Genomic DNA, 21,279 nt, shown 5'->3' on the forward strand with positions numbered 1-21,279 from the left:
ACTAAGTCAGGTAAAAAGATTTTTCAGTTATCTACCATGAAATAAGACATTAAAAAAATAGTGAGAGGAGAAAGCAACGTATCCTTGACATATTTAGTTTACATTTTTTCCAACTGTGCTGACTGAACATTTCTAACCATTAATGATCCAATAAAGCTGTTTGTACCGCTTTAACAGGCTAAATAATTTCACATTAGGAATACATTTTGTAATTAATTTAGTATTTTGTGGGGGAACCCTATATTTGGAAAATACAAATTTACATTTAATTGCACTCACAATCTGACTTGGAAGATGCAGCAAGTGAAAACTGGCCTTTTATGGTTCACCTCCAAATAGGAAAGTCCACAGAGGCAGTTAACAGTAGTGAACAACTTTAATTGGAATTTCCATGACTTGTTCAATGAATTCCTGCAGGGTTCCTTAAAAATCCCCCCTGGGTAGTGAAGCTCCTGCAGCTGGTGAAAGATGAGACCACACACCTTCATCCCTGGGGTTCCACCAGCTCCTGATTCACTGACACGGATTTATGGGTTGCTTTTTTCAAGTATTTCTGAACTTTCATTCAGGATAACCTCGGCAAGACCTGAACAACTTTGGGATTTGCACTTCAGAAGTCTTTTCCCTCTCATTTCCTGCTGGAGAGGAGGCCACCCAAGGCCCTGCTGCCGGCGGGATTTGGGGGGTGTGTGTGGGGAGCATCCCTTTGTTTTGTTCAGGTGATGAGCAGCAAGGAGATGGCACTGGGGATCCTTTGGTCCTGACCTGGGCTCTGCTGATGATCTCATGGGGAGGTGAAAGTTCCTCTGTTAATTATCCAGTTTTTTGACTCTCTCCATCTCTCTGGACACCACCAGCTTTAGTTTCTTTGTGTTACTGATATTTTTTCTTCTCTTTCCCCTCATTTCATTAACGGTGACAGATGCTTTTAATTAAAAAGAAAAGACAAAACAAAATCCCGAGTAAAACAAAAAGAGAATATTCTAATTTGGCATGACATTATGAGGCAGGATGGCTCCTGGCATCCAAGGTATGGAAAAGGTCATCTTCCACAGCTCCAGCCTTTTGCAACAGTGGAATTAAGTTCAAACTCAGGCTGGTTTTGAAGTCTTAAGTCTCTCCAGGGATTCCTTTCATAACATCTTCGAACTGGATAACACTACAGTAAATGAAATACACTGCACTGGATTAAAGGGTTATTTCCCCTGTGTGTCGAGCTGACACAGAATCCCAACCCTCAGGTTGCCTCCGAGTTGTCTCTATCTGCTGATCCCCTCCCTGCTTTACACAACAGCCCTTGGAGTTCTTTGCAGGGAAAGTTTTGCCATTATTTATTTGGCTTCAACAACCGTGGAACGATTTTATGCAGCGAGGAGGCCAAATAAAGCAGTTAAATGGGAAAGAATTTAATGGGCATCAAAACATGAGGGAAGCAGTGCAGGGAAGAGCAGAGCTGCCTCTCCAGGTCTGTGGTGCTGCTCTGTAATTTGTACTGAACACAAACTGTGCCTGCACTGCCGCTCGCACCATCAGCACAGAGCCCGCAGTAACAACGGGGCTGGGAGATGCTGCTGTGCTTTGAGCTGCCTGTTCCAGCAGCCACAATTTGTTAGGGGTCGTTGGCAATGTGTTTTCTTGTAGAACAAATGTTCCTTTTGACTTTGAACTCGGTGCCTGGTGCAGCTCCTGCAGATTTTGTTGAGGGACGGGCACCCAGACTGCTGCCATCTGCTGAGCTCCAGGGGAAAACCAGAGCCTGGCAGTCCTGGAGCTCTGGCTCCTCTGGTTCTGCTGTGCCATCCCACGGCCAGTGCCCTGTGCCAGGCTGGCCTCTTGGTGCTGGGGAAGGTGTTATCTCCAAGCCTGGCATGGCAAATCACAGTGAACATCTCTTGAACCTGCTCTGGAACTGCACAAATGGCCTTGGTCCTTTGTTTCCCCCACCAAAACACTGATTAAAGACCTGTCCAAAATCACGGGGAGCCTGAGAAACACAAAATCTCCAATAACATTTTGGCAAGGGAAAGGGAGAGAACTGTTTCTTCTCTGTCCCTGGCTCCTCCAATTATGTTTTATTTTATCCAAGGCTGGCTTGGGAAACAGGAGTTGTGTTATGCAGTGTTTATTTAAGATCAAATGGATCCTCCATGTGCTTGGTCCATCTGGGTGTGGCAAGAAACAGGGCACTGTGTTCTGTGTGTCCCCGTGCACCTCTGCATCCCATTCTTGGCAGGATCTCTTCTCCCACACCACGGTTTTCTCTGGATGTGATTTTGGGTTCCTCTGGAAAAGCCACTGCTCCTCTCAGCCAACCCCAAAGCCCCTCCTGAGAGCTGGAGGAGGGATGGGGCTGCTGCTCTTCATGGGGAGATGCTCCTGTAATTGTGACATGCTTTGTCCCCATGAACTTTTGGGATGAGGTGTTGGGACTGGGGCTCTGTGGAAGGTGCACAGCAGGATTTGTCCCTGCTCAGGGGTTTCTGCTGGCCAGGAGCTGACCCCACCAGGTTCCTCTGTTTCCAGTGTCATTCACATACAGACACCCACACTCATTAAAAACACGTGGGAAACGATACTTTGGGGATTCTGCCATCCATGAGTGATTAAAATCAACAAAGTTTTTAGATTTCCCTCTTACTGAACAGCCTGGGAGCAGAAGCAAGGGCAGGGAATTGCATGTGCTGGGTAGCTGGAGGTACCCTGACACTCTGAGATGGTCGCTGTCTTTCCAGGAGGTCTCAAATCTCCCTGGAAAAGCTGGGGCATATTGGAAATACACTCCAAGCTCTTAGCACTTCCTCCAGATTATTTCTTCAAGTATTTAAAAATATATTTTATAGCACTAAAATAAATGTCAATGAGTCTGCATGGCTTGGGGCTAACAATAGTATTTCTATTTCCATCCAGTAGCCTGACAGGGCAATTGGCAATGGAAGAGCTGGATGTGGAGACCTGGCTGTTTCTTTCTGACTTGGTCCTTGATGTCTTGAGCAGTTTTATTCTCTTGTGCTTTACTTTCCCTGTTTTGCTAAATAGCAATGAAAAAGCTTCCTTGCTTTGTTCAGGCACCTGGGATTTATCAAAGGCCTCTGGGCAAGTGTTAAATGCTGAGCTGGGTATAAAAAGAGTTATTTGGTGTTATGTTTATACCTCTTCAACGTTAGCATGTATTTTTATATACTCCTTGCGGTGACCTTTGTGTTTTTCCAACCAAGCAGACAATCTCCTTGACTCAGGGGGTTGGGTTTTTCCACTGCCTGCCGTGGCATCTTCAAAGTGATTTTGTAAATACGTTTTTTTTGGGGGTGTTTTCAGTGTTTGGGCTGGGACTCATGGTGCTGGAGGTGCCAGTTGCCTACAGAGGATGGGAGAATTGCCACGAGGAAAATAATAGCATGGAAGTGCTCATTGCTCACCTTCCTTGTTTTCCTCAGCTACGACTAAAGGATGTTTTTAAGGATCCCAGGATGTTTGATGGGCAGTGGTTTGGGGGTACCCCAAGCCTTGAGGAGGCTGCAGAGGAGCAGGGCAGGGCGTTGGTGTGGGGAGAGGGGCAGGAGTCAATGGGAGGGCAGGAATTCCACCCTGGCACCGTCAGAGGCAGCGAGCCCTGCTCGGTTTGTTTGTCTGTTTGCACAGATCTGTGGGGCTGTGTGGGGGAAACCACTCAGCAGAAATTCTGCTATTCAAGCAGATGGTGGGAGAATAATCTGGTTTTTCGGGGGGTACTTGCTGCCCTGATGACCACGTCATTAACTCCTTCCCAAGCTAGGAGTCCTTCCATCGTTCCAGGGGATGGGGGAATTTTGTTTCCTGAAGCTCTCGGCTCCTTCCTCTCTTTCTCCCAAGCTGATGTGGTATTTTGGGAAGCAGAGGAGCGTTTTGTGAGGGTTGCTGTTGCAATTCTCCACCTTCCCTGCTGTCCTCTGCCCCAGCCCTTCCCAGTGCTCCCAAGGCAGATGCAGCTGCCTCCTGGCCCTCCTGCAGACCAGCAGCAGCCCCTCTGCTGCTGCTCAAACGCTGCTTGTTAGCCTAGATTTCCTTTTTTCCCTTCCATTTTAGAAATTGCTCTTTTTTTCCCCCCTGCCGTATCACTGACAGCCGCGTTCTCCTTGACAGTTGTGATATTTGTATGTGTGCATAAAAACAGTAGGAAGCATTTATGTAGGTGTCACTAATTTAATTTAATATAATCTGATCTGTACGTATAGGGGAGCACTGCTCTGAGCTGAAAATGCTTCTCTTTATTTTACAGTCTCCATCGTCATCAACTACAACTCCTGTCATTCTCCTCTTCCATTCACCTACCCAAAGACCAAATCTGGAAATAGTAACCAAAAGAGAAGCCCACGTCACGCACAGAGCAGGGAAAGGTTGAAATAATTAAAGGGTAAGTGATTTTTCTTTCACTCTTATTCCGTGTGTAAAGCTACAATAGGAAGTGCAAGACTGTGTAAAGAAGCTGTTAAGCACACACACAGCTGCTCTGTGTGCAAAGTGGAAAAAAAAATGACTGAAATGCTGCTTTGCTGATCAAAGGAAGGTGAGAAAGTGCCCGGGAGAGGCAGTTTGGAGCGCTGGTGCTGGTTCTGCTCGCCCTGGCTCTGTGTCTGCCCCTGCCTGGGTGGAAGCAGGGGCTGTGCACAGGCTGGCGTGGCTCTGGCTGAGCCCCCCAGCCCAGAGGGATCGGGATATGGGAGCCCCCCGCTGCTGAAGAGCTCTCGTGTCATTTCCTTCTCTCCTCCCCACTTCAGACCCCTCTCAGCTGGCGTGGTGAGCTGTGTGCGTGGGGCAGGATGTTTTGCCTCGCCCCTGCTCTCTGCATCCCTGAGCTTTTCCTGGAGAGCAGCCTGGCATCCCTTCCCAAGGGAGTTTGGGGGCTGGAGTGGCACAACCTGACTGGCAGAGGGAGGAGGCCTCTCCCTGGAAGTGTTTGCCTCAGGCTTTCCTTGCGCTGGGAGCGTGGCGAATGAGATGGGAGGAGATAGAAAATCAGCTTTTGTGAAATTCAGAACCCTGGCTTAGAAGCATTAGTGAGCTCCAAAGGGTGGGGAGTTGGTTTTCCCACCCCATTCCCAGCTCTGTGCTTGCATATATTGTATTTCCACACATGTTCTCATGTAGATGGGCAGGATACGCCTTCGCTTGCGTTTGAGAACTTCTCATGAAACATCTGGGTTTGCTGGTTTATTGCTGTTGTGGGTTTGTTTGGTTGTTTTTGCTTTTTTTTTTACCCCTGCAATGTTTGTTCATGCAAAATTCATATCTGGGAAGGGCATCTTAAATCCCTGCTTCTGAGTCAAAAAGGGAAAGTATGGAAGTGAAAAGAGAGATTGTATCGTTTAAGAAATATGATTCATGAATTAATCCTCGTCTGCTCCACCATCTGTGGTGTGTGTTTCAACACAGAAATCCTGGGTTATATCTCTTTAAAAAGCTTTCTTCTTGCTGATTGCTGGAGTTTGCTGCAGCTCTAACGGGGAATTTGCTTCTTTTTGGGGAGAGAGTGGTGGGATTTATTCCCAGCCTGGGTGGTTGCCCCAGCCTGTGTCCAAGCTGGAGGTCACTGAGGAGGCTGCAGAGCTCTGTTTTTTGGGAGGTGCAGGCAAAGCTTGTGCATGGCTGTTTTTGCTGTGAAATTGTGGCTGGATCTCTGGAGCAAGAGATGGGCAGCGATGGCAGGAGGTGCAGGAAGCTGTTGAGATCCTTCTGAAAAAGCAGTGACTCTTTCTGAAGTGGGCTGGAGCTCCAGAAAATAAAGCACTGAGGTAGTTCCCATCCTCTGTTTCCTGGTGATGTTTTTGTGATTTCTTTCTAGATAAAGAGAGAGGGGAGGTTTCCCATCTTGGTCCCAAAATGAAGCTGCCACACTTTGTGCTTCCAGGAGAAATGAGGGATGAAGGGGCACTGGGAGTTTTGGGGGTGACCTTTTTCTGATTTCATTTTTTGAATTGCTTCTCAGATTTTACAGGGAACAACTTTCCTTTCTAAACATATTTCTCAGGTTCCTCTTCCTGAAGCAGGTCAGACCTGAGGGGGGTGAGAGCCCCTTTCATCCTCCCTGGACAGAGTCCCTGAGCAGGACAGTTCCAATGCTGTGTCCACCATCAGTGCCTTTCCTGGACTGCTCCTTTTCCTGGCTGTGGGGTTTGTCCCATCACTTTTTCTCCCGTGCCTCACGTGAGCCGCTGGTGAAATAATCTGGAGTGTTTTATTCTGGAGGGGGATCCGAGGTGCTGGGGGTGGTGGGTGTTGAGTGCCCTCAGCCCTTGCCACCTTGCCCGTGGCTTGGGGATGCTGCCACAGCCCCTCCTGTGTGAGCACAGCCCTGCCTGGCTGTGCTGGTGCTGATGGATGGAGGTGATGCAGGAGCCGGGTCCCTCAGTGAAATACTGCAGGTTTATTGCCTTCCCATTCATCCTGCTTTCATGCCTTTCTGCCTCCCTGACTCATTGCCACCCGGCCTCTCCTCGCAGTTCCTGTTTGCTCTGGGAACACCCACTGGACAAGGCTGGAGCAGAGCTCTGATGCTTCCCCTTGCCTTGGGAGCTTCATTTTTAATTGAACATCTAAAGCCAGGATGGGAAAGGAAAATGCCTTTTTTCAGGAGCAGCAAAAATGTGTTAAAATGAAGGAGGATGTGGGGGATGCTCTGTCCTGAGCCCATCGAGGCCCTTCATGGTCCCTGAGAAATGTTTTCCCATCCCCTCCATTACCACAAATCCCTTCCTGCCCGCTCACCAGGGAACCCTTTGTGACACAAAAAGTCAACTCCACAAACACCCACAGTCCCAATGCTACCATCAATGGCTGTGTCTGAAGGGAAAAGGGTGTCAGCAGTGGCTCAGTAAATGTTCAATTCAAATTGCAATTAAGCTGAAACACATCCCTATCCCAGGGACAGCACCCAGGGAAGGGCTGGAATCCCAGGGAATGTTCAGGGTTGGGTTGGCGATCAGGAAAGGTTCTTCCCTCAGAGGGTGCTGGCACTGCCCAGGCTCCCCAGGGAATGGTCCCAGGGCTGCCAGAGCTCCAGGAGGGTTGGGACATCGCTCCAAGGGACAAGGTGGGATTGTGTCCTGTGCAGGGCCAGGAGCTGGGTTCAATCATCTCGTTAGTCCCTTCCAGGTCAGGATATTCCATGTTTCTGTGACACAGCCCTGCATGGAAAATGCTGCTGGGAATACAGGCGGGCTCCTGGCTCTGTCCCTCTCACCCACACAGACACACCTGGACACTCACAGACTTTGCCAGGGACTTGCTCATTCCTTGCGTGCCTTTACAATATTTTCCAATTTTGTATATTTCTTGATTGCCTCGATCGTTTTTGTTTGTGAGAGGTTCCAAGCTTGTTTGCCACCCTTTATCTGTCCCATGCTAGTCTGGGAAGCAGAGGTGGTTTCCTGGGAGCTCTCTTGCAAACCTCCACCCCTGCCAGTTGTGTGCTGGTCCCTCCTGTGCCTGCTGATGCTGGTAATCTCTTCTCCAAAGTCTCCATGAAAAAAGGGTTATGGACTTTGTGCCTGGAGAATGTCCTGTTGTTCATCTGCATGTCCAGTGTTGGCATTTTGTGAAATACTTTGTGCCCCCACAGAAGCTTTGCTGGCAAAAAAACCCACCAAACCAACAAGAAGTAAAACAAATTCTATCAGAAATAGGAAACAGAAGCAGTCCAGGCAGATTCCATTAGCCACAGGTTTTACATTTTGTTTTAAGCTTTGATTAAAATCAGCAGCTTTTATTTAAACGAAAAAAAAATTTCAAAATGTTAAAAAAAATCTATTTATGCTCACCTTTATTTCCCCCCTTTTGTGGGGTTGTAAATGAGGGGTCTGGTGGATCCCCCCAGCTTCTCCTCCCTCTGCAGGGTCCCCTCTGATCAGAGAGTGTCCCCTGGCAGGGTGACAGTGCTGGTGGCAGAGGACATGTGACTTTCCTCCAAGGTTTCTTGTGGACAAAGAAAGGAGAAGCATTGATTCCCCACCAATTCTTTAGGACCCCAGTGAAACAGCTGCTTGTTTCTCCTAAACAATTATGCCAAGATAGAAATTGGCTGGTGTCTGTACGGAGTTTTTGGATGGGGAAAATTAAGCAGTAATAGCTGGAAAAATAATATGGGCTATGAGATAATAGATGCCTGAGGGATAAAATTAAGCAGTATTTTACAACGAAGGAAGAGGGTTTGGCAATAAATAGTTTGCCTTTGACTTCCTTTTGTTTGCCAGAGGAGTGATGTTGTTTGGGAGAGGTTGTTCTGGGCTGTGTTTTCCAAGCAGATGTAGGAAAATAGTGAAGGTGTGGAGGATTTTCAGTGCCTCCCAAGAAGGCAGCTGCCAGCCCGGGGTGCAGCCCACGCTGCCAGCACTGCCTGCGTGTTGGATGTGACAGGAATGTGACACTGGGGCTGCTGGGGGAAATCCCACCCTTGCAGGGGGGTGTTTACAAGAGGATAACAAGGTTTACCAAGCAAAATGGGAGCAAGATTGGGCTTAAATGCCATGGGGAGCCCAGAAAGGGGTGCTGGCGTGTTCAGCACCCCAGCAGGGTTTGAGGGGAGGTGGTTCCCACTCTCCCTGTGTGCTGGGCTGTGCAGAAGCCCCTTCCCAATAATGCCACGATGGTGGGGTTTGGTTTTATTCTGCCATCTCTCCACAATGTGCTTTTCCCTAACAGCTCTGTGAGCACCTGCCTGAGGAGGTCATTTGGAAACGCTGTTCTCTCCATTTCAGGTGCCTCATACACCATCCCCTTCCCCTTGTGCCCAGGGAATGTGCCAAGGCGGGCTGGGAAAACGCTGTGGCTGCCTCCTGGTGCCAGTGAGAACAACCCAGGGGCTGCAGGACTCTGCTCCAGGGGCACCATCGTGGGCAGGGCTTGTTCCTCTTCACTTTGCATGAAATAAAAGCACAGTTCCAACAGAGCTGCAAGCCCTAATCCCACCTTCCCAGGGATGGACTCGGGTGCAGCAGGCTGAGATTTGAGGTCTTTAGCCCAGGCCAGCTGCTGAGAGCTTCCAACTTCACAGACCTCAGGGAAAGCCTCCCTGCCAGGTGGGGTTTTCCTCAGAGTGGGTCTCAGGAGATCTCAGAGTGGGTCTCAGGAGATCTCAGAGTGGGTTTCAGGAGATCTCAGAGTGGGTCTGAGAAGAGTTCAGAGTCCAGGCTGTGCCCAGGAGCTGGGTGGGACCTGGGGATGCCCAGCACCTCTGCGCAGGAGGCCGGGCTGTCTCGTGCATCCAGAACAGTCATTAAGTCTCTGTGCATGAAGACTCTGTTTTTATTCATGGAGTGTAATGTGATTCATTTGCCCTTTTGCTCTCGTGTTGGGAAGGCCATCATCTCGTATGCATCGCTGGCTGCAGGCTCAGCTCTGCCTCGTTATCATTTTTAGGGGTTTTGGCTGGGAGGGAACATTTTCCTCGTGGCTGCAGAGCTGAGTGGCCACAAATCCAAAGCTCTCCCAGCCCTGGTGGGGAGCATTCAGCTGAGCCCAGGTCTTCTTCTCCAAATCTGCCAGTGAGGAGCCTTTCTCCTGCTCCAGCCCTCGTGCCAGGGCAGTGCTGGAGCCCCTGCACCTCATCCAGGGCAGTGCTGGAGCCCCAGCCCCTCATCCAGGGCAGTGCTGGAGCCCCTGCACCTCATCCAGGGCAGTGCTGGAGCCCCTGCACCTCATCCAGGGCAGTGCTGGAGCCCCTGCACCTCGTCCAGGGCAGTGCTGGAGCCCCTGCACCTCATCCAGGGCAGTGCTGGAGCCCCAGCCTCTCATCCAGGGCAGTGCTGGAGCCCCTGCACCTCGTCCAGGGCAGTGCTGGAGCCCCAGCCCCTCATCCAGGGCAGTGCTGGAGCCCCTGCACCTCGTCCAGGGCAGTGCTGGAGTCCCTGCACCTCATCCAGGGCAGTGCTGGAGCCCCTGCACCTCATCCAGGGCAGTGCTGGAGCCCCAGCCCCTCATCCAGGGCAGTGCTGGAGCCCCTGCACCTCGTCCAGGGCAGTGCTGGAGTCCCTGCACCTCATCCAGGGCAGTGCTGGAGCCCCTGCACCTCATCCAGGGCAGTGCTGGAGCCCCAGCCTCTCATCCAGGGCAGTGCTGGAGCCCCAGCCCCTCATCCAGGGCAGTGCTGGAGCCCCAGCCTCTCATCCAGGGCAGTGCTGGAGCCCCAGCCCCTCATCCAGGGCAGTGCTGGAGGCAGGAGGGCCACGCTGGAGGAGCAGCACCCTTGGGTGTCCCAGTGACACCCAGTCCCCAGCAGCTCCTTGCTGAGGAGGGATCAAACTGTTTATTTGGAAACCCAAACCCCAGGCTTATGGATTGGCACAGGATCCTGCTGATACGTGGTGGATGCAGGATGGGACCTTGCTCTGCTTGATTGGACTGATTAAAAATGGGTGAAGGACACTGTGGGTGCTCACTGCTGCAGGTCTCCCAGTGCAGCCAAGGAGGAAAATTATTCCTCCTTGGAGTTAAAAGAAGAAAGAGACCAAGCAGGGTGAGAGCAAAGGATACAAAAGGATGGACAAAATGCAATTTTTTTAAATGTTTGCATGAGAAGCATCAATAGCATCAGTAATTCCTAAAGAATATTAATGAGTAAACCAGTTGGAGTCTCTACCTCTCATAGTGGGACAGGCCCAGAGCTCTCCAACTCTTCATGTTGGATCTCCCCCTGCAAAACAAGTCAGAAATTCCCTCCCAGCCCTGGCTGTGGTGGGCAGCCCTTTCTAATCACAAAGCCCTGAACTCTGTCCTGCTGGCAGATTCCAAGGGTCACCCTGCATGGCCCAGTGACCATCTCAAAGTCCTCAGCTGACTCTGATGCTGCAGGTTCACAGCAGTGAAAATCAGTGAGATTTCAGAAGCAAAGGGCAGGAGGAGCAGAGTTAACTCCATGTGTTCCTTCTCTTTTTTGCCTTGTCCTCTTCTTCCTTGTTTTTATATCTCCCTCTCTACACTTCAGAGCCCAAATCCATGCTGGGAAGGACTCACAGAAAACAACATCTGAGGCACAGGCGAGGGGCAAGGCACGAGCGTAGTGCTTAAATTGATGATTTTCTTACACTTTGTCGATGGGGAGGCATAAAAGAGGCTCAGGTGTGGATAAAGATAAGGGGATAGGGTTTTTCAGAAGAGCTTGGAGCCAGGAGCAGTTTGGGAAGGGGAGGTTTTTAGCCTCCAACGATTTGGGAAGACAAAAGAGGTGGAAGCAGGGAAGTAACAACGCCGACCTTCTCTGCTCTTTGTTTGCAAGAAATGCACAAATTGCTGCTGATACTGCTGAGTGCTTTCCTGCTGCTTTGTGCCTTGATTTGGAGCTGCAGCCGTGCCGAGACTGGTTCCTGACTTCCAAAAAATAAAAAAAAAACCTCCCAAAAAAACCCAAAAAAACCCCAAACAACCAAACAAATCCCGACCGACAGAATTGTAATTATTCCCTCTGTGGCCTGCCAGGAGGACCAGGACACCAACACCTTCACCTTGCACCAACCTCAGATCCTGGGGAGATTTGGTACAGATCAGTGCCTTTTGGAGAGTTCTAGAAAGGTCAGAAACAGAAAAGAAGCTCTAATAGCAGTGTGGCAACCAGCTGGCTGCGTTGGGTTTCATTTTACTGCCATAGTAACACCAGGAGCCTCAGTGTGAGCACCGTGCCCACTGAATGCTGTGTGCCAGTGTCCCCCTCTTTCTGTCGAGAGACAAGCCCATAAGAAGGTATTTTCTTCCTGAAGAATTTCTCTGAGGCAGTAATGGGCTTTTTGGAAGGTTTGGTCCTCGTACCCAGAGATGTAAGGTGGGTGATTTACAAGGCACTGTGCAAATGCCAAATTGTTAGGCAGAACTGCTGCTGATTTAGAAGGCAGTTAAAGCTCTGAGTGTGCCAAGTGCCAGTAGAGTGTTTCTACAGATGGAATAACTGGAAATATTGGAGAGATTCCAAAGGTTTAATCAAATTCAACCAGGTTTTTTTTCCCCTTTTTTCTTTTTCTTTTTTTTTTTTTTTTAACTGCAGAATTCTCTGAGGAATGCGGGTTGAAATAGTAGATTATTCCACTGCCTTTAGTACCGTGGGGGAGATTTTCACAGATGAACATAAAGCAAACACACACGACTTTGAAGCAAACACATAAGTGGCTCTATAAACGAGGGCTGGAGCAGCAGTGCTGGACCAGAGTAGGGAACATCTCAGATACCCTGGCAAGGAGGCTCCTTGGGAGCAGCAGGATGGGTTTGCAGTGCCACAGCACAAAGGGAGGTGGCAGCCACAGTGTCCCTGGTGCAGTTCTGCTGGACCCAGGCAGGTTTGGGTGGGATTCTGGGCATCCTCTCCATGCTCGCAGGGCAGCACTGGGACATGCATATGCTTCTGCACAGATGCCCACCTTCCTCTAGTCTTGTTGACAGCCTTTCCAAGGCTTCTTGTTTAGCCAGACCATATGTGCTTGGGCATGGAGATAGTGGGATGTGGAAAGAGCAGCGCGTTATCCTTGGGCTGCAAACACCATCGGGAGCAATTCCCAGCAAATTCCACCGGCGCAGAATCCAGAGCTGCTGATCCTGAGTCACAGGGCACACGGAGCCAGCAGAGGAGATTCCTGCCCTCATCTGTCAAAACCAGGGTCCAGAAAGACTCTTCCCTTTGTTCTGTCCCCAACCCAGCTCTCGCTGTCCACTCCTTGAATATTCATCCAAAGCAGGGATGAAGGCCACCGAGGAGAGGGGAATGGTGTCTCCAGGTGAAGCTTTGCTGCTGAGGACCAAGCTGGGGAAGGGGTGGGTAATTCTTCCTTGGGTTTTCCCTTGTTGGTACAGAAAATGAGGAGCCCATCCCCATTTCTGGCAGCAGGGTTTTGTTTGGGGGTGAGGTGGCAGGGCCAGGGTGTGGCTTGGGGAATGGCTGTCCCAGGAGCAGTGCTGGGACAGTGCTGGAGCTTTTACCTTGCTGAGTGGGGGCAGTTTCAGCAGAATTTTTGGATTTTGCAGACAGCCTGATTGGATCCATTAGCTGTCATTTATTTATTCTTCTAAGAGAAGTTTCCTGCTTATCCTGGAGTGTTTGGTATTGATCCTCCCTGGAGCTGGGGACTGTCCCTCTGTACTCCAGGCACAGACCCCGTGTGGCTCTGAGCTGTGTTTCTCATGGAATAAATCGCTCCAAAGCCATTAGCCTCGATGCCACAGTCTGCTGCTCCTGCTTTCCTGCCCCCACCTCCACCCTGCCACTGATCCAGCCCGCTCCCTGTTTGCTGCAGTCAGGGCTGCCTCTGCCGCTGCGCACAAATTGCCTTCAAATTGAATTGGTTAAAACCATTCCATAAACATTCCCTCCCCTTCCAGATCCTGGCCACTGAGCCAGCCAGAGCTGGAGCTTTCATGTCATTTTACCTGGCCAAGGGGTGGGGCAAGATTCCCAATTTTATCCGTGTGTTTGTGTGTTTTGGTTTTTTTTTAAGTCAGAGTGAAAATTAAAGCTGATGTGGTTATAGGAGTCAGGGCCCTGAAGAAGCTGCTGTCTATCTAGGGATCTGTGTCCTAGGTGTGTATCCTGCTCCGAGGATGTCTTGGTGTGCCTCAGCTCCTCTTGGCTTTGCAGGGATTAGGGTTCTCTCTATGCCATGTGCCACCAGCCCCTCTGAGATCACAGCTCTGGTGCTGGTGCTGCCGTGCTGGGCTGTGCTCCGGCAGCTTCCAGGCAGCAGGATTGCTGTTTTCCTGCTGGTGTGGCTGTGGGCTGAGCAGAGGCAGCTGGCAGATGTGGAGTTGTGGTAATTTGGAGGTGTTTAACCGAGCACCCCGGGGTACAGCGGGTCCACAGCGGGGTGGTGACGATGCCTGGGATTTTGGAGCACATCCCTCCAAAGCACCTGGGGATGCAGGGAGGAGGTGAGGCCACGCTCACCTCCCTGGAGCTGAGATGTGCTCACCCACAGAGGTGCAGATGCCTCTGCCTGGGGCTGCAGGAGCCCTCTGAGCCTGTGACTCAGGAACTCTCTGTATCAGACACACCCAAACGCAGCCGCGCTGATGCCAAAAAGCTTCTGTGAGGACTGTGGAAAGAAGGCTTGGAAACAAGGAACGGTTTTGCAGGTAAAGTGTCACCCTGAAGAGGTGTGTTTGTACAAAAGGTGGCACAGTGCTCCCAGCAGCTGGTGATGTTCCATTGTTCCTCATTCTCCAGCCATCCCTCCAAAGCCCTCTTCCCTCCCAGTCCTCTCTCAAGAGCCCTTGTGCAGCAGCGTTTATCTGGAGTGCTGCTATATCAGGATCCATCGATCTGGCCATGAGATCATCTGCACCCAGCCGAAGCTCTGAGGGTGCCACGGGCTCCCTGCTCCTCTGGGCCTGCTCGTGGTGCCCAGAGGCTGCCTGGGGGTGGGACTCGCTTGGATCTTCCCTGTGGGGTGGGGTGATGTCACTGCTTGCCACACTGGAAATGATCCCTTGGGAGTTGTGAGAGAAAAGCAGGGCAGGGCCAGTCCGACCTTTGTTTATTACAGGCTCTTAAATACTATTTGAAAGGTGACCATGGATTGGAGGGTGGTATTCCCACCTCTCAACCACATGGGTCAAAAGGACTGTCACACAACCTCTCCTCTCCTTGGAGAAGAATGTGAAAACAATGGGAATATTTGCAAACACAATCTCCTTGTTTACATGAAAGAGCGTGAGAAGGTGAAAACTTTCTACTTTAATATGAACGCTCAGAAACTAGGAAATCTCATGGTGACAGGGTCACCCCATCCCAGAGCGTCCCCATCGTGGAGGGCCCTGCCCAACGTGAGCATCACCCTCCAGGAGGTGCCCAGGACCCAGCTCATCCTCAGTGCTCTGGCACCCTCTTAGCCACTTTGCAAATCCTTGTGGAAATCTGCCTGAATTCAGTTTTCTCCTGGGATTCCTCCTTCCTGCCCTTGCCCAAGGGCTCTCAGTCCTGCAGCCTCTGCCTCTGGAACACCCCCTGCACCTCCTGGGGAATATCCTGGCCGGGCCTTCCCAATACGTGCAAGTTTCCTCTTGTGTTTGAGCAGTTTGAGCAAGCTCCTGCAGGAATATTTTCCGTGCCTACAGATCCTCCCTGAACTCTCCTCTGACATCTTGTCTGCAGGAGGTGATGGTGTGAAAGGACAGCAGCCACATCTGACATCCTGGAGCCTCCTTGTGCCCTCACCCTGTGACCTTTCTGCCTGTTGTGACCCCTCCACCCTTGTCTGCTGATGGCAAACATGGTGCTGCTGCATCCAGTAAATTTTTCTGTGTCGTGACATCTGTACAGGCTTCTTCTCTGGGTATTTCACATATAAAAATGATTATATGAAATTAGTGTGGTTAGTTGTGCTAAGGCCCTGGGCCAGAGCAGCGTGGCTGCCCCTGGATCCCTGGAAGTGTCCAAGGCCAGGCTGGACAGGGCTTGGATCAGCCTGGGACAGTGAAAGGTGTCCCTGCCCATGGCAGGGGTATGAAATATGTTCTTTATGGTCCTTGCCAACCCAAGCAATTCTGTGAGTCTTACTGACAGCCTGAAGGTCACCCAGAGAACTCAACACCAGTGGTGCAAATTTATTTGCACATTTTAGTTCAGACAGGGCCACCTTCGAAGTGCAGACAGCAATTTCAGTTTCTGCTCAGGTGCTGTCATTCAGGCAGGAGGTGTCCGTGCTGCTGATGCCTGTGTCAGGCTCAAAGCAGGCTCAGCAACAAACCTAGCAGGAAATCCTTGGTTTACTCCTGCTCTGGGACTAGATGGGAGCTGGAGGTGAGGTGCTGCTGCCAACATGTTGCGGTCCCAGCCCTTCTTCTTGTCCTCAAACTGTTCCTTTACATCTGTTTTGAAATGTTGCTACTCCTGGAGCCTGATTCCCTCTCTTCTCCCAGAAAAAGAGAAGGAAATTTGCCTGGACAATGTTTTACATTGTATGTCCATGTTTTACAGCGCTGACCCCATGTGCCACAACCTGGTGCCACCCCAGATCTGCTGAGGTTTGCTTGGCTGTGTCATCCTGCCCTCGAGGAGAGGACAGGACAGGACAGGGGGTGACACCAGGCACAGCCTGAAGCCCCTCACCTGAGGGGCCTCTGGCCTCAGGGCAAACTGAGTGCTCCTCGTTGAGCTTTTCAAAGGAGAGAGCTGGCATCCCACCCCAAAATGAGATTATAAACCAGAATCTCCTCTTCTGGGACCAGTGCCCCAAAGAACAATGTTTTGGGGCTCTCTCTCAGGTTTTCCTCTTTTTTTTTCGGATGGAACAGAACATTTCTTTCCAAGGAAGTAGAGAAAGCAGGAACTGCTTCTTCCACTCAATAGTGATTTTTTTTTTGTCAGTTCCTGGTGGTTGTTCCCCTGCCTTGGGGCTGACTGGGAGGCACTGGGATGGCCCTGGAGCCACCACCCACCTGGGACCTGCCTCTGCTCTTCCCTCCTTCCCCTTCCCACACCACCAAGTGCTCATCCCGTGGCTCTTGGCCAGACAAGGAATTTGGTATTCAGGAAGTTGGGAAGTTTGACTGTCCTTGGTCTAATTAGTTCCTTAAGCACAGGGGAGCTCAGATCACAGTTCGAATGGCTGTAATTTGAGTGAGCTTGAGACAATAGGAGAGGATTAAGTAGCAAAATTGTGTCTATTACTTTGGCCAAAAAAAAGAAAAAAAACTATTCAATTTGAGTAGAATATATAATTTTCCGTGCATGAGGGTTAGGTATTAATGTGGGCTTGGCAGAGTTCATCATTTGTAAGGCTGCACTGAGAGTTCTTCACGTGCTGAGATCTGAGATCAAGGCTGGAAGTCGAGCACAGCTTTCTGGAAATTCTCCTCCAAACAAAGAACTGGCCTCAACAAAGAGGTGACTGGGGAAGATTTAATTGCTTATTTTTGTAGGAGGTCCTCCTAAATGGTCTTCTGGTCTTAAATCCTGTGGATATCTATCAAATTTTGGAGGTGGCTTTTCTCAGAGAGGGGCCCTGCACGTGTCTGCCTCCCTTTTCCAGGCTCAGAGCTCCCCTGAAGGGGATCCAGCTCCAGGGGTCCCTCCCCTCAGAAAGGTGTGGTGGAAACACAAAAGCCCAAACACCCTGGGGATTCAAAATAATGCAACCTGGAGTGAAAGCCTTTGCTTTTCCCCTCTCTCTCCCTTGGCAGCAGGTGCTGGAATCCAGGTGCTTTGCAGGCAGAGGGCTGCAGCAGCCACAGCCCCGCGCATGTGCTGCATCCCTGGGAGTCCTAAGTGGTGTTTTCATGCTTTTAGTGGTATTGTGCAAGGCATGGCTGAGGGACAAAATTATTCTTTGTCTATCTAGGATGGGTAAATGGTGCATTTTATCTTTTTTCTTTTTTTTTCCCCTTTTTTTTTCTTTTTTTTTTCTTTTTTTTTTTTCTTTTTTAATACTGTGTGCCTGCATCTGTTCCGATAGGGGAAAAACAATGCTAATTGGAACATTTGAAGGGGTTTGGAATGAACGAGAACAAACATTACCAAGCTGAGAAATTTAAAGGGAATTTAGTAAAAATGTCTGAGTTTAAGGACTTCCAGGAGTGGTTTTGGTTGGCTTAAATTTGAGCGTGGTGAGAATAAAAGGCCTTTGATGGCAGATTTCTGCATTAGCTGAACTCTCAGGACAGTGTGAGAGCACAGGTTGGGTCATGGAAATATTTTGGTTGGAAAAACCCTTTAAGATCTTTGAGTCTGGCCATTCCTCCAGCACTGCCAAGGCCACCTCTGACCCTCCTTCCCCTGCCAGCCACGATTCCAGGGAGCATTAAACAGGGCTCTTTTTGCTGCAGGTGCTCGTGCTGCAGTGGGGAGTGTGCTGAGGCAGCTGTGGTTGCATTTTCTGCATGGATAAAGAGGTTCCTGCACAGGCATACTTAGGACTTATAAAGCTTTTGGCTGAGAATTTGCTGTGCAGGGCAGAGGGGCACAGAGACAACATAATGCTGCCTCCAGTCTCCTGTGAAGTCTGGGCAGAGGTCATGTTTACTGGTGGTTTTTTTAATTTTGGCTTATTTCTTCAGGTCTGCCCTTTTTAGTCTCCTCTAACCTGAAGGCTTGTGCTTGCTTGGTTCTCCTGCTGGCCACCTTTAAATCAACCAGAGAACGAATCACTGGCTTCACCAGCATTTCATTTATTCCTCCTGTGTTGGCTTCTTTGCTTGAAGCCTCTCAGCAGGCAAGGGGTTAAACAGCATCCTCATGGCTCTTCCAGTTACCCCATCAGGACTGTTTAAAAATTAGCTTCTCCCCACTTACTGCACTATAATTAGGATACAGGAGTTGTGGGGAATGATTTCACAAAGTGACTTGGTGTACTCGCCCGTGCACCCCAGGGAGCCAGGCAATTATGCATACATAATTCCACTCTTTGAATATTTTCTCTTTCTCTGCATAATTTCTCTCTATTCATCTTTCCAGTGTCCTTCTGAGATAAACTTAGAAGTCTCAGCTTTCAGAATTTAAAAAAAGCTCCTGTGCCTGCGTGTGCACTATTTGCATTTCAGCCAGCAGCCGTTCTCGGGGCTGTGTGGAGGGGAGAGGCTGGCGAGGAGGGCACGGGCTGGAGCCCAGGGGAGGGAGCAGGAGGAGCCCTCAGTGCTTCTGGGGAAGGAGCAGAGAGAGGCTGGGAATCACAGAATGGAATCACAGGGTGGAAAAGCCCTCTCTGGTGGTGGCCTCAGCACTGACAGGGCCACCACTGACCCATGTCCCCAAGTGCCACATCCACACTCCATCCAGGGATGGGGACTCCTCCACTGCCCTGGGCAGCTGTGCCAGGGCTGGACAGCCCTTCGGGCAAAGAAATCTCTCCTAAAATCCAATCTCAACCTGAACAAAAGGTTATGGCTTTGAATAACCCGATCTAGTGAAAGCTGCCCCTGCTCACACTGAGGGTTTGGTTGGGATGATTTTTAGGAGGGTCCCTCCAGGGATATTTTGGAGCTGCCCCTTTCAGGGCTGTGTTTTGGTTCTCACTCCCTGTGTGTGCTGTTCTCAGGGAACTCATTGCAGCCTGGCAGGGAAACACAAGTGACTGCAGCATCTTTCCCCTGCTCCAGTCAGTTTATCTCTATAAACTTGCTGTTGACATGATGCAATTTCTCCTGGTTGCAGTGCAGCTGGAGAGCAGCAAAGTTGTGATAAAAGACAACTTGTTGAAGGGATTCTTTGTCATACTCATGGTTCATCTACAATTCCTTTTTTTCCCTGGCCAGGAGTGTGGTGATGCTTTGCAATTATCCCTCCATTTGATGCCTGTTCCTTCTTTCCCCCTCCCGCCCCTCTTTCTTCCTGATTCAAGTTCCCCATTCATTCTCTCTTCCTTTTAGTTTCTTCTCCTTTTTTTTTTTTTTTTTTTTATTTTATCCACCACCTTCTCAAGGCACTGAAGCTGTAAGTGCTTTACTGTGGTCTGAGGAAAAGCTACTGTTCTACTTCCTGAAGAAAGCTCATTGTGTAGTGCCGTGAAAAATGGTTTAAACAACACAAGGGAATAAAGGCACCACATTTCTCTGAAAGTTTTTCTTTTCTTTTCCTTTTTCATTTTTTATTTTTTTAAGGAATAATACATAAGCTGCTAGGAGAGGGCAGAAATGTCTCCTGCTTCTCTCTGGTCGTGCCTGTCAGGCTGTGAAATTCTAAGGAAACTTGCGTTTTACATGGGAGCTTGAAAGCTGGACACCCCACCTCCAAACCTTTGCTGTTCTCGGCATTATCCTCATAAGCCTAACAAAAAAATCCTCAGATTGTTCCCAAATAGCACAGAATCAAAGCTTACAAGGCAGTAGTGTAATTACTTGCTTTCTCTTTTGGTGCCAGTTTATTGCCATCTTATGTAAGACACTCCAGCACGTTCAAAGGGGCTTTTTAGCAGTGAGAGCTCAGTGATTCCAGTCTCAGCACAGTTTCTGGGGGCTGGCAGCAGGACTGGGATGGGTTTGGATCCTGCCTCCAGTTCTGCAAACGGGCAGAGGCCCTGGATGTGCCAGAGCCATCCCTGCTGGTCCCTGCCCTGCTGGACCTTGCCCCTCTCAGCCCCCAGCCCTGGGTACATACTGGACCCATTTCCAGCACCTCACCCCTGGGTACATCCAGCCCTTCCTGGCCAAAAAGGCTTTGAGGCACCATTCCAAATTTATTTATTTAGTTAGGCAGTTATGTGCATGGGGCTTTTAAAATTAAAATGATTTACAATATTATATTATACATATATTTATTTATTTTAGCACACACTATATATCTATTACATATTTATTTATATTATGCATTTAGAAGTTGTATAAAATTAATGACACCTTAAGGAAATTAATGGGGTAATTATTATTATGACTGTTATTACTGCCATTATCATCATCATCATCCCTATTCTTTTCCCTCCTCATCATTGTCATTATCATCACCATTCCTGGTGTTTCCCTGTTGGCAGAGCCTCACCCAGATGTGTTGCTGAGCCCTGGGGTGGTGAGGAGTGATGCCTGTGTGTCTCAGGGTAGTGCTGCCTCCTGGTTTAACATCAGGATCTTTTTCCTCAGGGATTGCTCCAGTGAGCCTTGTCCTTTGCCCAGCACATGGCAGAAAGAAGGAATTTTGGGGGGGAATTTTATCAGCTCTTCCCATCTCTGCTCAGCATGGCCACTATGGCATCACACTGTTTAAATAAAAGGAACTTTAATTTCAGTTTTGGTTACATTTCCAGTGATTTCTTTCCCACTCATACAGCTGAGGGAGCTGGGAAAGGGGCTCAGCCTGGAGAAAAGGAGGCTCAGGGGGACCCTGTGGCTCTGCACAGCTCCTGACAGGAGAGGACAGCCGGGGGGGTCGGGCTCTGCTCCAAGGACAGGGACAGGAGGAGAGGGAACGGCCCCAGGCTGGGCCAGGGGGGCTCAGGTTGGATATTAAGGACAATTCCTGCATGGAAAGGGCTGTCCTGCCCTGGCAGGAGCTGTCCAGGACAGTGGGGCAATCACTGTCCCTGAAGGGATTTAAAGGCTGTGTGCATGTGGCACTTGGGGACAGGGGCAGTGGTGGCCTCGGCAGTGCTGGGGGAATGGTTGGGCTCCAAGATCTGAGAGGGCTTTTCCTTCCTCAGTGATTCCATGATTCTCTGATTTTATGGCTTCAGACAAGGATGCAAATTTGGTGCAGCTTAAACACAGGAGAGGGAAGTTCAAACAAAATAGCTCTTTAATTGAAGCTAATAAAGGGGAAATGTTTATTTTGCTCATATCTGTGTTGTGCTTTTCTTAAGCCTGAAGCTGCACCTAAATCTACTTGTGTTTCCATGTGAACATTTATTCCTA

The 21,279-nt window shown here is 49.7% G+C and overlaps 1 protein-coding gene across 2 annotated transcripts in view; it reads left to right on the forward strand.

Annotated features, from left to right (window-relative positions):
* The window catches only part of NEXMIF (neurite extension and migration factor), a 168,561-nt gene that overhangs the window by 108,079 nt on the left and 39,203 nt on the right, over positions 1–21,279 (forward strand). For both annotated transcript variants that reach the window (XM_063416748.1, XM_063416750.1), the window contains exon 2: positions 4,256–4,390. The gene's annotated coding sequence lies outside the window, so the exon portion shown is untranslated. The remainder of the gene's footprint in view (positions 1–4,255; positions 4,391–21,279) is intronic.

The sequence above is a fragment of the Prinia subflava genome, chromosome 20 (assembly GCF_021018805.1).
Source record: "Prinia subflava isolate CZ2003 ecotype Zambia chromosome 20, Cam_Psub_1.2, whole genome shotgun sequence".
Lineage (NCBI taxonomy): Eukaryota > Metazoa > Chordata > Aves > Passeriformes > Cisticolidae > Prinia > Prinia subflava.